At 38.3% G+C, this 12,037-nt stretch overlaps 2 pseudogenes; both read right to left on the bottom strand.

Annotated features, from left to right (window-relative positions):
* The window catches only part of LOC148027017 (DExH-box ATP-dependent RNA helicase DExH10-like), a 42,869-nt pseudogene extending 39,951 nt beyond the window's left edge, over positions 1–2,918 (bottom strand).
* Positions 2,919–3,046: 128 nt separating this feature from the next.
* LOC148027016 (DExH-box ATP-dependent RNA helicase DExH10 pseudogene) lies at positions 3,047–9,866 on the bottom strand (annotated as a pseudogene).
* Positions 9,867–12,037: the final 2,171 nt, after the last annotated feature.

Raw genomic sequence — 12,037 nt, 5'->3', positions numbered from 1 at the left:
AAAATAACACGCTCTGGTTTTGGCCTGTGTTTTTTTCGACCAAGCATCATTGCTATTTGTGTCACTAATGGCAACGCAAATAGCGATGCCGCTATTTTGCGTGAGAAAAGCACTCTCCCTATGTCTCCTTATCCTTGTAGTAATAAAAGAGATTTATCCTTTGGCAACTGCTCCAACTGAAGGCCATAGGCAGGAGCTTCTCTTGCCACCTCTTGCATTACATATAAGAAGAGCGCAAAAGAGACTTATCTAACAATTTCTACATACCACCCTTACCAAAATTTGGTTTGATTGGCTACTCTGTATCCCTCAAACAAATCATCTTATCCTTCCAAACTACCAATTTCAGCCTTTTTGCCTTTTTAAAATCTTGATAGTCCTTCCCCTCATGATTTGGACTATTACACGACATGCAATGGTGAACATGATCATTCCTGGAAGAATTTATAGGAGAAGAAGGTGGGGCTGAAATTGAAGCTAGGCTAAGTGGCTGCTGCATCATTCTAGTCATCTTAATTGGTAGGCCTTTTAGGTTTTTGAAATTTCCTCCACCGCAATAGAAATAGGCATAAGCATAGGCACATCATGAGAAATAGGAGAAGTAGTGGATGGTGCAACAAGAGAAGTTGAAGAGGTCATGGTAGGAAAAGAAATCACTAATAGTGATTGCATGCCATTCTGCAAGTGATCCTTCCATCTCCGTCTCTTTGTCACTGTAAAGATTGCATCGATAGTATCTTGCCAATCCATCTTCAATCCCATAGGTTGCGTACGGTCTTCAAGAAGCTCTCCCAACTCATCCTAAAGTGTAGGATCAACCGCCTGCAAGAATAACTCCACTTTCTCTGAGTTTAGAGCTCTTTGCTCTAGTGCATCCAATTGGTTATACCGCTCTTTAAACTCTTGCAACAATTCAGAAGCAACAAGTCCTTTGTTGGGTTGATAGATCCACTCTCTCAATGTCTTCCATGTAGCAACACCATAATCCTCCTGAAAATATTTATCTTTGAGCACTTTTTTGAAAACATTCTAGTTAGAGTCTTACACAAACATTCTAGTTAGAGTCTTGCACAAACAAATCTGTCACTCTAGATCGTAAAGCAAGCGTGACAAGCCGTAAGAAATAGTTGCTCCAATTGGAAGGAACTCCAAAGAAATGCATCTGCATTTCAAAAGATGCAATGTAGGCTGATACATTCCAGTCATCAAATAATTTGCACTCAATAACCGTAGCCTCAATCACCTTGGTCGCACCATGTGTATGCTTTTGTTCTTGATGCAATAGTCGTTGTTGATCCAATTGGTGTTGATGTAGCTAATGCTAGTGCTGCATAGATAATTGCATCTGTTTATTCTGCATCATAATGGCTAAATAAAGAGTTTGTAATGAAGTCTTCATCTCATCAATCAAAAAGGAGGAAACAATCGATGATGAAGGTGGATTGTTCGAAGAGTCTCCCATCTCGATGATCAAAAGCAATGCTTTCACATAGGGTTCACCAAATGTCGCACAAAGTTTGCGTGGGGATTTGGAAAGTTGCTCATTGTAGGAACACTTGTTGATGGGAAAACTCAACATAAAATAATTATCTAGAAGAGTTTAGTTTCAAGTTGAATGAGAAAACAAATTCTTGAATAAAGATATAGACAAGATATAGGTTCAAAAGATTTTTAGATATGAACAAAAGATTTTTGTCAGATTTGATCAAAATATTTTTGGGAAAGACTTGAATTTTCAAATTGAAAGAGAAGAGAAAAAGCAGGGATGTTAGATTTTATGGGAAGAATTTTAAGGAAGGCAAGGAGCATCAAACTCAAACTCAAGCCACTCTCATAGAATTTATGCTGAGAATTTCGAAGAGGGCAAGGAGCTCATAGCTCGCGACTCAAAAGCTACTCCGCGGTTTTTTATGACGACCTTAAAAATAGGCGAGAAGCTTAAAGCTCAACTCAAACCAAACAAGATGGAAACTTTGATGTAGGCGAGGGGCTTAAAGCTCAACCTCAAGCCTTCACTCTTGAATTTGTTGGCAAACTTCAAAGAAGGCGAGGGATACAAGCTCCACCTCTACCCTCTCTCCCTTGATTTGATGACCCATCCAAACACTCCTAATCCTGGTTTTATAGTTTTTTCTTCACTTCTTCTCACGTTGTGCTTTTAACTTTTTTTGCCTTAGTTTTTCCTTAAGGTTAAAACTCAAGCATTAAAAGCCATAATCAAATAGCATTTCCACCACTGATTTATGCCCCCACTCATCAATCGCGTTCTAATGAGCATACAGGCGAAATGCTTTTTCTTCTTCTACGTTTGATCATTCAATCTCTCTCTCTCTCTTCTATAACTCATCTAACTTTCCTACAAAGTCTATTCTTGCCTGCTTAATTTCCTCCCTGAAGGCTTTAATATTCTCATAAGCTATAGTATTCTCTTGTAATAGGGCATGTATGTCCATGGCCTTTGCAGCTTCTTTCTCACGGATCTCTGGGATGTGATGCTACTGCTCTTGCTAGACTTTCAAGCTATTGAGTAGCCTATCGTCATCCTTTATTAGATCGACGAGTTTCACTGGAGTCCTCATCTTGCTCTATCCGTTAGTCTAAATCTTTGACAAACTACCTTGATCTCCACAGGTTTGCGATCCGAGCAACTAGGTTCTTCTCCTCTTCTATGGAAAGCGTTGTGTGTATCTGCTTGTATTCCATTATTCTGATCTCCTCATCGATCTGTTCCACTTTGACAAAGGGAAGCTTCTGCCGAAGCGATCGCGCTTCACTCCGCAACCTTTCATAGAACTTCTCAGCCAGATCCAACTCCTCGCGATGGCCCCATTCAACTCAGTGAGGCGAGAACTGGAGGCGTACATCCGCGAGAACTGGATCTCGTCGATGAGGTGGCCTTCACTACAATCCACATCCATTGTCGCAAGAAGCTGTCTTTAGGACATGTCCGATCTGTCAACTTCAGAGACTTCACCAGTTTTCTTCCTGCATGCAATGGAAAGGACGTACTCTTTCTGCCACCCAAAATCATCAACAAGCTACAAATTCATTCAATTTCCAAGGCTTTGGTTGTCCAACGTCTCCGAATTGCAGACATCATCTTCTTCTCCAATTATACAAGACAAAGTCTCAACCTGTGATACTCTACGATCGAGTCCTCTCCTGCTGTATCAATGGTTGATGCTTCCTTTATCAATTGTGCAACCTTCTCTTCTTCATTAGGTAAAGCCTTGTCATGCTGAAAATGAGTTCTTGATCACATACTCAGCATCAATTTGGCCCTCCACTTGACTCGTCAAATTCAGCAATGTATAGTAACTCAACCCGAATGTACTCACTAAAGGAGCAAGCCATATCTGCATGTATTTATGTCAATCTGCTCATCAATCATTATAATAGAGATGCCTCGCTCATCCTTTCCAGGACGGGCTGCCCTTCCACTCAGTTGTATGAACTTTCTAGAAAACATCCAAGAGTGATTGTCTCCATCCCATTTTTGAACCGCTGTAAACACTACATTCTTTGCAGGCATATTCAAACCCATCGCAAATGTTTCAGTAACAAACAATGCATTTATCAAGCCTTCTTGGAACAAAATCTCAACCACCTCTTTCACAATAGGAAGTAGACGTGAATGATGCATTATTACGCCTTTCTCCAAAAGAGGTAAGATGGAAACTATTGGAGGTAGCTCCCTGTCCTCCTCATTGAGGCATTGTATTGCATTATTAAAGACATCCCTCACAACTGGCCCTGAATCGATTATCCTTCGTAGCCAAATCCATAAGCTCTGATGACACAGATTGACCGGCTGTTATGAGACCAGCTACAAGCTCTCTTCTCCACTCTTGTATCTTGTGCCCCTTCCCATTCCTCTTCCACCTCCATTGGGAGAGGTCAAGTCCTCCTCCTGGTCGACTTCCTTTGAAAATGTTGTGACTAATTTGTTAAAGCCATCCTCTCTAAACTGGCACTTCTTATCAACAATAAGATACAATCTTGAACGTCCTATAGAAAAAGCATAATGTTGCAGTGGTGTTGACCTGAAGTCAGTGCACACAACATGGCACGATTGTTTGTGCAAACAACATATCCATTCTTAGTTGCATTGGACATTATAGCTTACAAGAATACCATTTTTATAGCTGGAGGAAGAAAAATTATACTTTCTTCCCACACAACACCTCGTACTCTGTCTCTCATGTAATGAAAATCATCAAAGATGATCCAACCAACCTCCTTAAGAACTTTAGAGCCTCTGTAAAGCATCCCTCTTAGAATTTCTGTTGTCATGACAATACAACTTGCATTGGGGCTATAGAAACATCTCTTATCTTCTCCTTGAGTCAGAGAGCGAATTCCATGTTCTTCAATGTCTGATCAGTGATGATGTAGAACTTATGACCCTTGAGTCTTCAAAATGGATACCTTCATATGAACCTATTTTTCTATGCATTGTGCCCTAACAAAAAATATGCTTTGGAAGAGAATTTTATGCCCAATCATTCATGTAGTTTGCAAATTAAAAACCATGTAATACAATCATTCAAATGATGCTTCCACTGAAAATTTAGGAATGCATTGAAGAGAATGTGCCTAGCCTAACTGCATGTGCTCATGCATCATGCAAAATAAAAACAAAAAGACACACACAATAGAAAATAAATTCCTAATGACACTGACTAATGTGTTTATATTCTTGGTGAAAGTCTCCGCCTTCAAGTTCACAATAGTGGATGCGTAGTGTCACGACACTATGTTCAAAGAATTGTGGACAAGGATGATGCAATAAGATATAGGATGCAACAATAGAAAAATACTGGAAAAAAAATATGGATCTTTGGGTTTATGGATGCATTTATCCACCTAATCTAGTAACTGAAAGGCCACCACAATTTCATGGGCTTACAGCATTTGTAAAGTTGGTTTGTAAAGGCAATGAAGGATTGCATGAATACACATGTAGGCTCATGACACAAGGATCAACAAGGGTTCATCTAATGCATTGAGGCATATTCCACGGTGGATTTCGTGAGACCACAGTGGATTCCATGAGATTTTGCAGTGGATTTCATAAAACTATATTTATTTGTCGGAGCTTGTACACAAGGTGGATTCTTTGTGTGAAATGTTAACAGGGACGCCTGTCATTTTCGGGCATTACGTTAATTTAATGTGCAAGTGGGTGATTCAGTAAAATATATATTTAAATTAATGGACGTTTATGAGTTTAGAGTGTGCACTCGTATTAAATTAAGGTTAGGACAGAGTTCCAAGCTATTTACTTATTATGTAGTTGAAGACTGCGAGGTATTCACTTTTGTATGTTTTATTATTTTCTAGCAATTGTGAATGCTTTAGTTTATGTGTAGAGTAGGCGGCAGTGGCAATGGGAAGCACTAGGCGATAGCATATATTCAAGTTATTTAGAAGAAATAATCAATTTTGATGGGCGTGTGTCTTAGGTACGGCACTAATATTTATTTGGGTATGCTTATTTATTGAAGTGCCTCATATATATCTATTATTTTATATGCGCATGGGCACACGGTTGAAATATTCATTATTGGACATTGTATTTGGGCATACTAGACTTTTGGGCCGCCTAACTGCTTTATTCTTTATTTGGGCAAAGGTAAACGCAAAAGCTAAAGCATGCTAATTGTAAAATTGGGCTATTTTTTAGCTTAGAGATGAATAAATTATTAAATAAATGCTTTGTGGAGCACTCACACAAGACATGGGGAGAGATCGTACCCAATTGGTCTTTTTGCCTCATGTTGTGCAAGTCTATTCTATTGATTTTTTAGCTTAAAGTAGAGTTCTTTGTTCTTGGGGACCTTCCGGGCTCACTACGTACGCATACAACATCCGATTTGCGTACCAGTGGTATCAGAGCGAAGTTGAGATCAAGGGCTTCCAATCCCTTACCATCTTGCACGAAGGCGAAGCTCCTGGAATGAACAGGCTCTATAGTCAGTCTCGTGACAATCTGTTAATACCAGCGTGTTCTTGGCGATGAAGAATCCCCTGTTGTGTTGTTGGATCGCAAAGGACCAGTCTATGCACAGCCGAGGACCACTTCCCAAGCTCCTTGAGTAGAAAAGAAACTGTTGTTGCCGATGCCTTGAGTAGAAATTGTTGTTGCCAATGCCTTGAGTAGAAGACCGACTATCCATAATATTTCTATGATATCTTTTGGTTCCCTTATCCCTATGAAAGCTACCTATGATCAAGACTCTAGTTTTCAAGCTGATTGAAATAAATTAATTGCAAATAACTAGATTCCAGTTGATTCATTGTCTTATGCCGATAAATTTATGTTTTACAAGAAAATGTTATGTGTAGCTATTAGGATTTCGTGAGACCATAGTGGATTCGGTGAGGTTTTGTGGTGGATTTCGTAAAACTATATTTATTTTCCGGGGCTCATATACAAGGTGGATTCTTTGTGCAAAAAGTTGACAGGGATGCCTATCCTTTTTGAGTGTCATGTTAGTTTAATATACAAGTGGGTGATTCTGTAAAATGCATATTTGAATTAATGGACATTTATGAGTTTAGAGTGCGCACTCGTATTAAATTAACATTAGGATAGAGTTCCAACCTATTTATTTATTTTGTAGCTGAAGAGTGTTAGGTATTCACTTTTATCCATTTAATCTTATTATTTTCTAATAATTGTGAATGCTTCAATTGATATGTAGAGCAGGCGACAGTGGTGATGGGAAGCACTTGGCAATAGCGTGTATTCAAGTTATTTAGACAAAATTATCATTTTTTATGGGCGCGTCTTAGGCGTGGCACTAATATTTATTTAGGCGCACTTATTTATTGAAGCGCTTGGCATATATCTATTATTTTGTATACCCATGGGTGCACACTTGAAATATTCATTATTGGACATTGTATTTGGGTACTGCTTGACTTTTGGGCCGCCCAACCGCTTTATTCTTTATTTGGACAAAAGCAAACACAAAAACTAAAGCATGCTAATTGTAAAATTGGGCTATTTTTTAGCTTGGAGATGAATAAATTATTAAATACATGCTTTGTGGAGGGCTCACACAAGGCATGGGAGGAGATTGTACCCAATTGGTCTTTTTTGCCTCATGTTGTGCAAGTTTATTTTCTTGATTTTTAAGCTTAAAGTAGAGTTTTTTGTTCTTGGGGACCTTCCGTGCTCACTACATACGCATACAGTATCCAATTTGTGCACCATCATCAAGCCTTAACAAATATTCAGACAAGATTAGAAGGGTGTGTGCAATCTTTGATAGAAAAAGATAGATTGTTGTCTGAGAAGGATAGGGAGAATCAAAGCCTACAACACGCAATGTCTGCCATTGAAGATGCTATGCATGCTACAAAGATACATAATATTGAGTTATAGTCTAAAATGATGGAATTGGGAAACAAGAATAGAAAATTAAAAGATGAAGCTCATAAAAACTTTGGAGATTGGGCCCACTTTAAGAACCAAAGAAGCATGTCAGCGCATCTAATTAGTAAAACTAATTTATGAATTCACTAGAGAAAGTGGAAAATATCATAGATGGATATATGCTCAACCTACTACAATGAGAAATATGTTTCCTCATGTAGAGAATGTCACTATTGCTAATGTCCTTAGCAAGGATAGAGTCAAAATTGCATTGAAAAAACATAAATTTAGGGATATTTTGGATGGTATCCCAAGCGAATGTCTTAGGGATGGAAGCAACTTGTTTATTGCTGCAAATGCTCAACAATTATGTGACAAGGTGGGATTGAGTTCTGAGTCATATAGTATGCTCTATCAACAAATGGATACATGTTTTAAGCAGATCTTCAAAACTAAGCGAGTAATGCCTCTACCAAAACCATTTCACATGAAGAAGACTCCAAAATAACTAAATGAGATATTTTTATAACTGATTGGTGAGCCTACAGATCTAGGTCACACAGATATACTGAAGTATGGTTCCAAAGAAGTTACCTTTGTATAGAGATAAGATTAAGTTTCTCCTCAAACTTGATGAGAGTGAGATTATCATGGGAAAAAAACTTGAATATGTGAATATAACACTTATGAATCAAGCATTGGATCCTGACATCAATGAAAACCACCCTTTATACTTCATTGTACAATCACAAAATGAAATATGGTGGCTCGCAGCATTTGAAGTACCAAAGGAGAACTATGAAGTACTTAAAGTTTTTTTTAACCTCACTAATATACCCAATATTGTTATTCAGCATCAAAATAATGGATCAACTTTACTCATTTAAGGATTTGAGCATTATCAAGTTGAATGGCAACTTACAAGTGATTTAAAAATAATGAAGTATATATTTTGTTTATTAAATGCAACAAATGCAAATTTTCCATGCATATATTGTATACAAACTAGGAAGAAAGGGAAAGATAGAAAGAAAGAGTAGCTTGCCAAGACAAGACAACAAGGTATTCCAACACGTGATCAAAAAGCCATGACAAATGGAGTACTAGTCCAAGTGGATCCAGACTGGTGATCTATTTTGGAAATATCATTGTCAAGGGTTCACTTTTGCACATTCCATTGTTTCGTTAGAATAATTGAGAAGCTAGTATATGAATATGTATGCTTTGCATACAAGATGCAGGTTGTGTCAGAAGTTGATGCTACTTGCAGGAAGGTAGAACAAGTCCTCTCTGAAGTTAGATTCCATAGGGGCCAAGTAGAAATAAAAAAGTAGAGAAAACCGGGCAAGAGTGGAAAGATCCCTTGCCAACCATGCTTTGGCAAATCCAAGACTAGGAAGTTTGTTTCTCCACCTTGAGATGAGGAAGGCAATATACTTGTGAAACAACTAGAGAAGTATGAAGCATGGAAAAAGTTGCACCTTTGTCAGAGAGAGAACTGGGGAGAGAGAAAGAGGAGAGAGAAGAGTGTAGAAGAGAGAGAAATACTGCAGGAAGAGAGAGAAGAAGAGTGACGAGGAGAGAGAAAGACTAGATTTAGAGAGAGAAAGACAGGAAAGAAGGGGAAGCCATAGAAGCTGCGAGCAAGATGGGAGAGAAAGACTGTAATTGTATTAATGTGTTAAAAAGATGTGAAAATTTACATCTCCTCTCCTTTTATACCAATGTCAATGTGACATGGCATAATATCAATGTTATTTACACTAATATGTTATTCCCAACTTCTTACAATCCATCCCTTCCCAAAAGTTTTTTGTCCTAAAAAACAAACCTGGAAACAACTAGAAAAAGATGGATAGAACAGAGTACTACTCTGTTTTTACAGCTTTACAAATGGAAAATGAATGAAGTATGACCAACTACATGAGCTGAAATTGAAGAACGGAAGTAAGCCCCAGCTATATACATGATTTGGAATACTTCAAAAGCATATGGAGCCATAAAGTCTTCAACAAATAATCTCGAAACAAAGTAGACAGCTTGTTGTGTAAACAGACCCTGCTGGACCAAATCTGCCATAACTTTTAGTAGAAGTGTCCAAATGGGACGTACCATATATCAAAACGAAGCTCTTGAAGAGTACTTTAAGCCCATGTAGATAGCTTAATTCTAAAAATTAGGCACGATAAAAACTATTCTAAAACAGCGTGCTGTCCAGAACTAGTCTGCATCATTACTAGCACCATAAGCAATAGGCTTCAGCCACCAATGTATCCCTCAAGTAAGGATACTCATCCAATATAGAATGAGGTCTCCAAGAAGCTTCTTCAGGTGGTAAACCTCTCCATTTGATCAAATATTCCACAATAAAACGTGATCGAATATTCTTTTCACGCTGACCTATAACAGCCTCTCGAATGTATTGAATAATAATATCTTCATCAATAGGTGGCAGATCATCAACTATATCCTGGATCACCATAATAGGGCTTGAGCTGACTAACATGGAAGACATTATGAATCTTTGTAGAAGAGGGAAGCTCTAGTCTGTATGCCAAATTTCCAATTCGTTTAAGGATCCAATAAGTGCCATAAAAGCTGTGGGCAAGCTTATTACTAGATCCATCTTTTAACGTAGAGTGCTTGGATTTGGGCACCTTCAACAAAACCAGCTCTCCTTCTTGGAACTCTAAGGCCTCCTCTTCTCATCAGCATACAACTTCATTTGATCTTGAGCCTTCCTTAGATTGACCTTACATTGCTGAAGAAGGGTCTGCATTTTTTCCAATTCTTCCTTCCCATGAGGATTGATCTTTTCATTAAAGATGACTGTGGGTAAGGGTACCTTATAACCATACAAAGCCTCAAAGGGTGAAACTCCTATGCCGCATGAGTGGAATTGTTATAAGCAAACTCAACCAAGTGTAACCAAGAATCCCATGAGGTTTGGACATCATAGCAAGAATGGCGAAGATAAGTCTCCAACCATTTATTAACTCTCTCTGTTTGTCCATTAGTTTGAGGATGATAAGCCATAGATGGAGCCAATTTAGTACCCATAGATGTAAATACCGCCTGCCAAAAGTTACTCATAAACTTTGAGTCTCTATCATGGACAATCACCTGCGTAATCCATGTAGTCTAAAAATCAGCTCCATAAACTGGCTGGCTGCTTGAGAAGTAGTAAACTAAAACTTGGTTGGAATAAAATGGGTTGCCTTGGTGAGTCTGTCTACCACCACATAAATACTATTCCATCCCTTCTTGATAGTAATATGGGTCCATTTACCCGTAGGAATAGGCAATGGCTGTAACAAGCCTCCTGGCTTATGGGTGCTGTCCTTATTTTGTTAACAAGGCATACACTTCATAACAAAGTCCTTGACATCTTTCCACAGTCCTTTCCAATAAAAGCTTTTACTGATCTTGTCATAGGTCTTGAAAACTCATAAATATCTAGCTAGAGGCAAAGAATGTAACTCCTCTATAATTTTCTGCTTAAAAGAAGTAGAGGAAATAACAATCTTGCCTTTCAACCAAATAAGACAATTTTTAAGCTGGTAATGCGAGTTTTCTTCCATAAGACCTTGCTATAATTTTTGAAAATTTTGGCTAAATTTCTCATCTAGAAGATAGGTCTCTTGTAATTCTTCAATCCAGTCATTATGTAATTCTATCATGGCTGAAACTTTGCAGGCCCACATACGAGAAAGAGAATCAGCCACTTTGTTATCTTTGCCCCTTGTATGAGTGATGTCAAAATCATAATTCTGTAATGTAGCTACCCAACAACGTTGCTTTGGAGTAAGAATAGATTGAGTAAGGAAATACTTAAGTACCCTGAGATCACTATGTACTCTGAATCGGCTGCCATATAAGTAATGGTGCCACTTCTTTATTGCATGCAAGATAGCCAACATCTCCTAGTCATAAACATTCATGGCCATTTCTTTATCTGTAAGCTTACGGCTCTCAAATGCAATTACTCCATGCTCTTGAAGCAAAACATCCCCAATGTCACGGCCACTAGCATCACACTATATAGTAAATTCTTTGGAAAAGTCCAGGCATACTTAGATAGGAGCAGAGGTAAGGAGTTCCTTTAACTGGTTGAAGCTGCTATCTGCAAGAGCATCCCAAAAGAAAGCCTCCTTCTTCAACTTGTCAGTCAAAGGAGCTGCAATTGCCGCATAATGCTTAATAAATCAGTGATAGAATGAAGATAAACCAAGGAATCCTCTAAGAGAGGTAGTAGTAGTAGTAGGAGTTGGTCAATCTCTTATGCATGGCATCTTCTTGGGATCAGCCTGTATTCCTTTTTCACTGACAATATATCCTAATTATTCCAGTTCAATCTGCATGAAAGAACACTTCTTCTCCTTAGAAAAAAGCCTATGATGTCTTAATAAATCAAAAACCCTCCTCATATGTGCCAAGTGATCCTGTAAAGTCTTGCTATAGATCAAGATGTTGTCAAAGAACACCAAGACAAACTAAAAGAGGAAAGGTTGTAAAATCTTATTCATCAAGCTTTGGAAGGTAGCTGGAGCATTTGTAAGCCCAAATGGCATCACTAAGAATTCATAGAGCCCACGATCAGTCCTGAAGGCAGTCTTGACTTCATCACCCTCTCGCATGCAAATCTGATGATAC

This window comes from Lygodium microphyllum, chromosome 13 (genome assembly GCF_053477565.2).
Source record: "Lygodium microphyllum isolate KBCC chromosome 13, Lygodium_microphyllum_v1.1.10, whole genome shotgun sequence".
NCBI classification, from domain to species: Eukaryota; Viridiplantae; Streptophyta; class Polypodiopsida; order Schizaeales; family Lygodiaceae; genus Lygodium; species Lygodium microphyllum.
The sequence above is the reverse complement of the archived record's forward strand: the minus strand, read 5'-3'. Positions and strand labels throughout refer to the sequence as shown.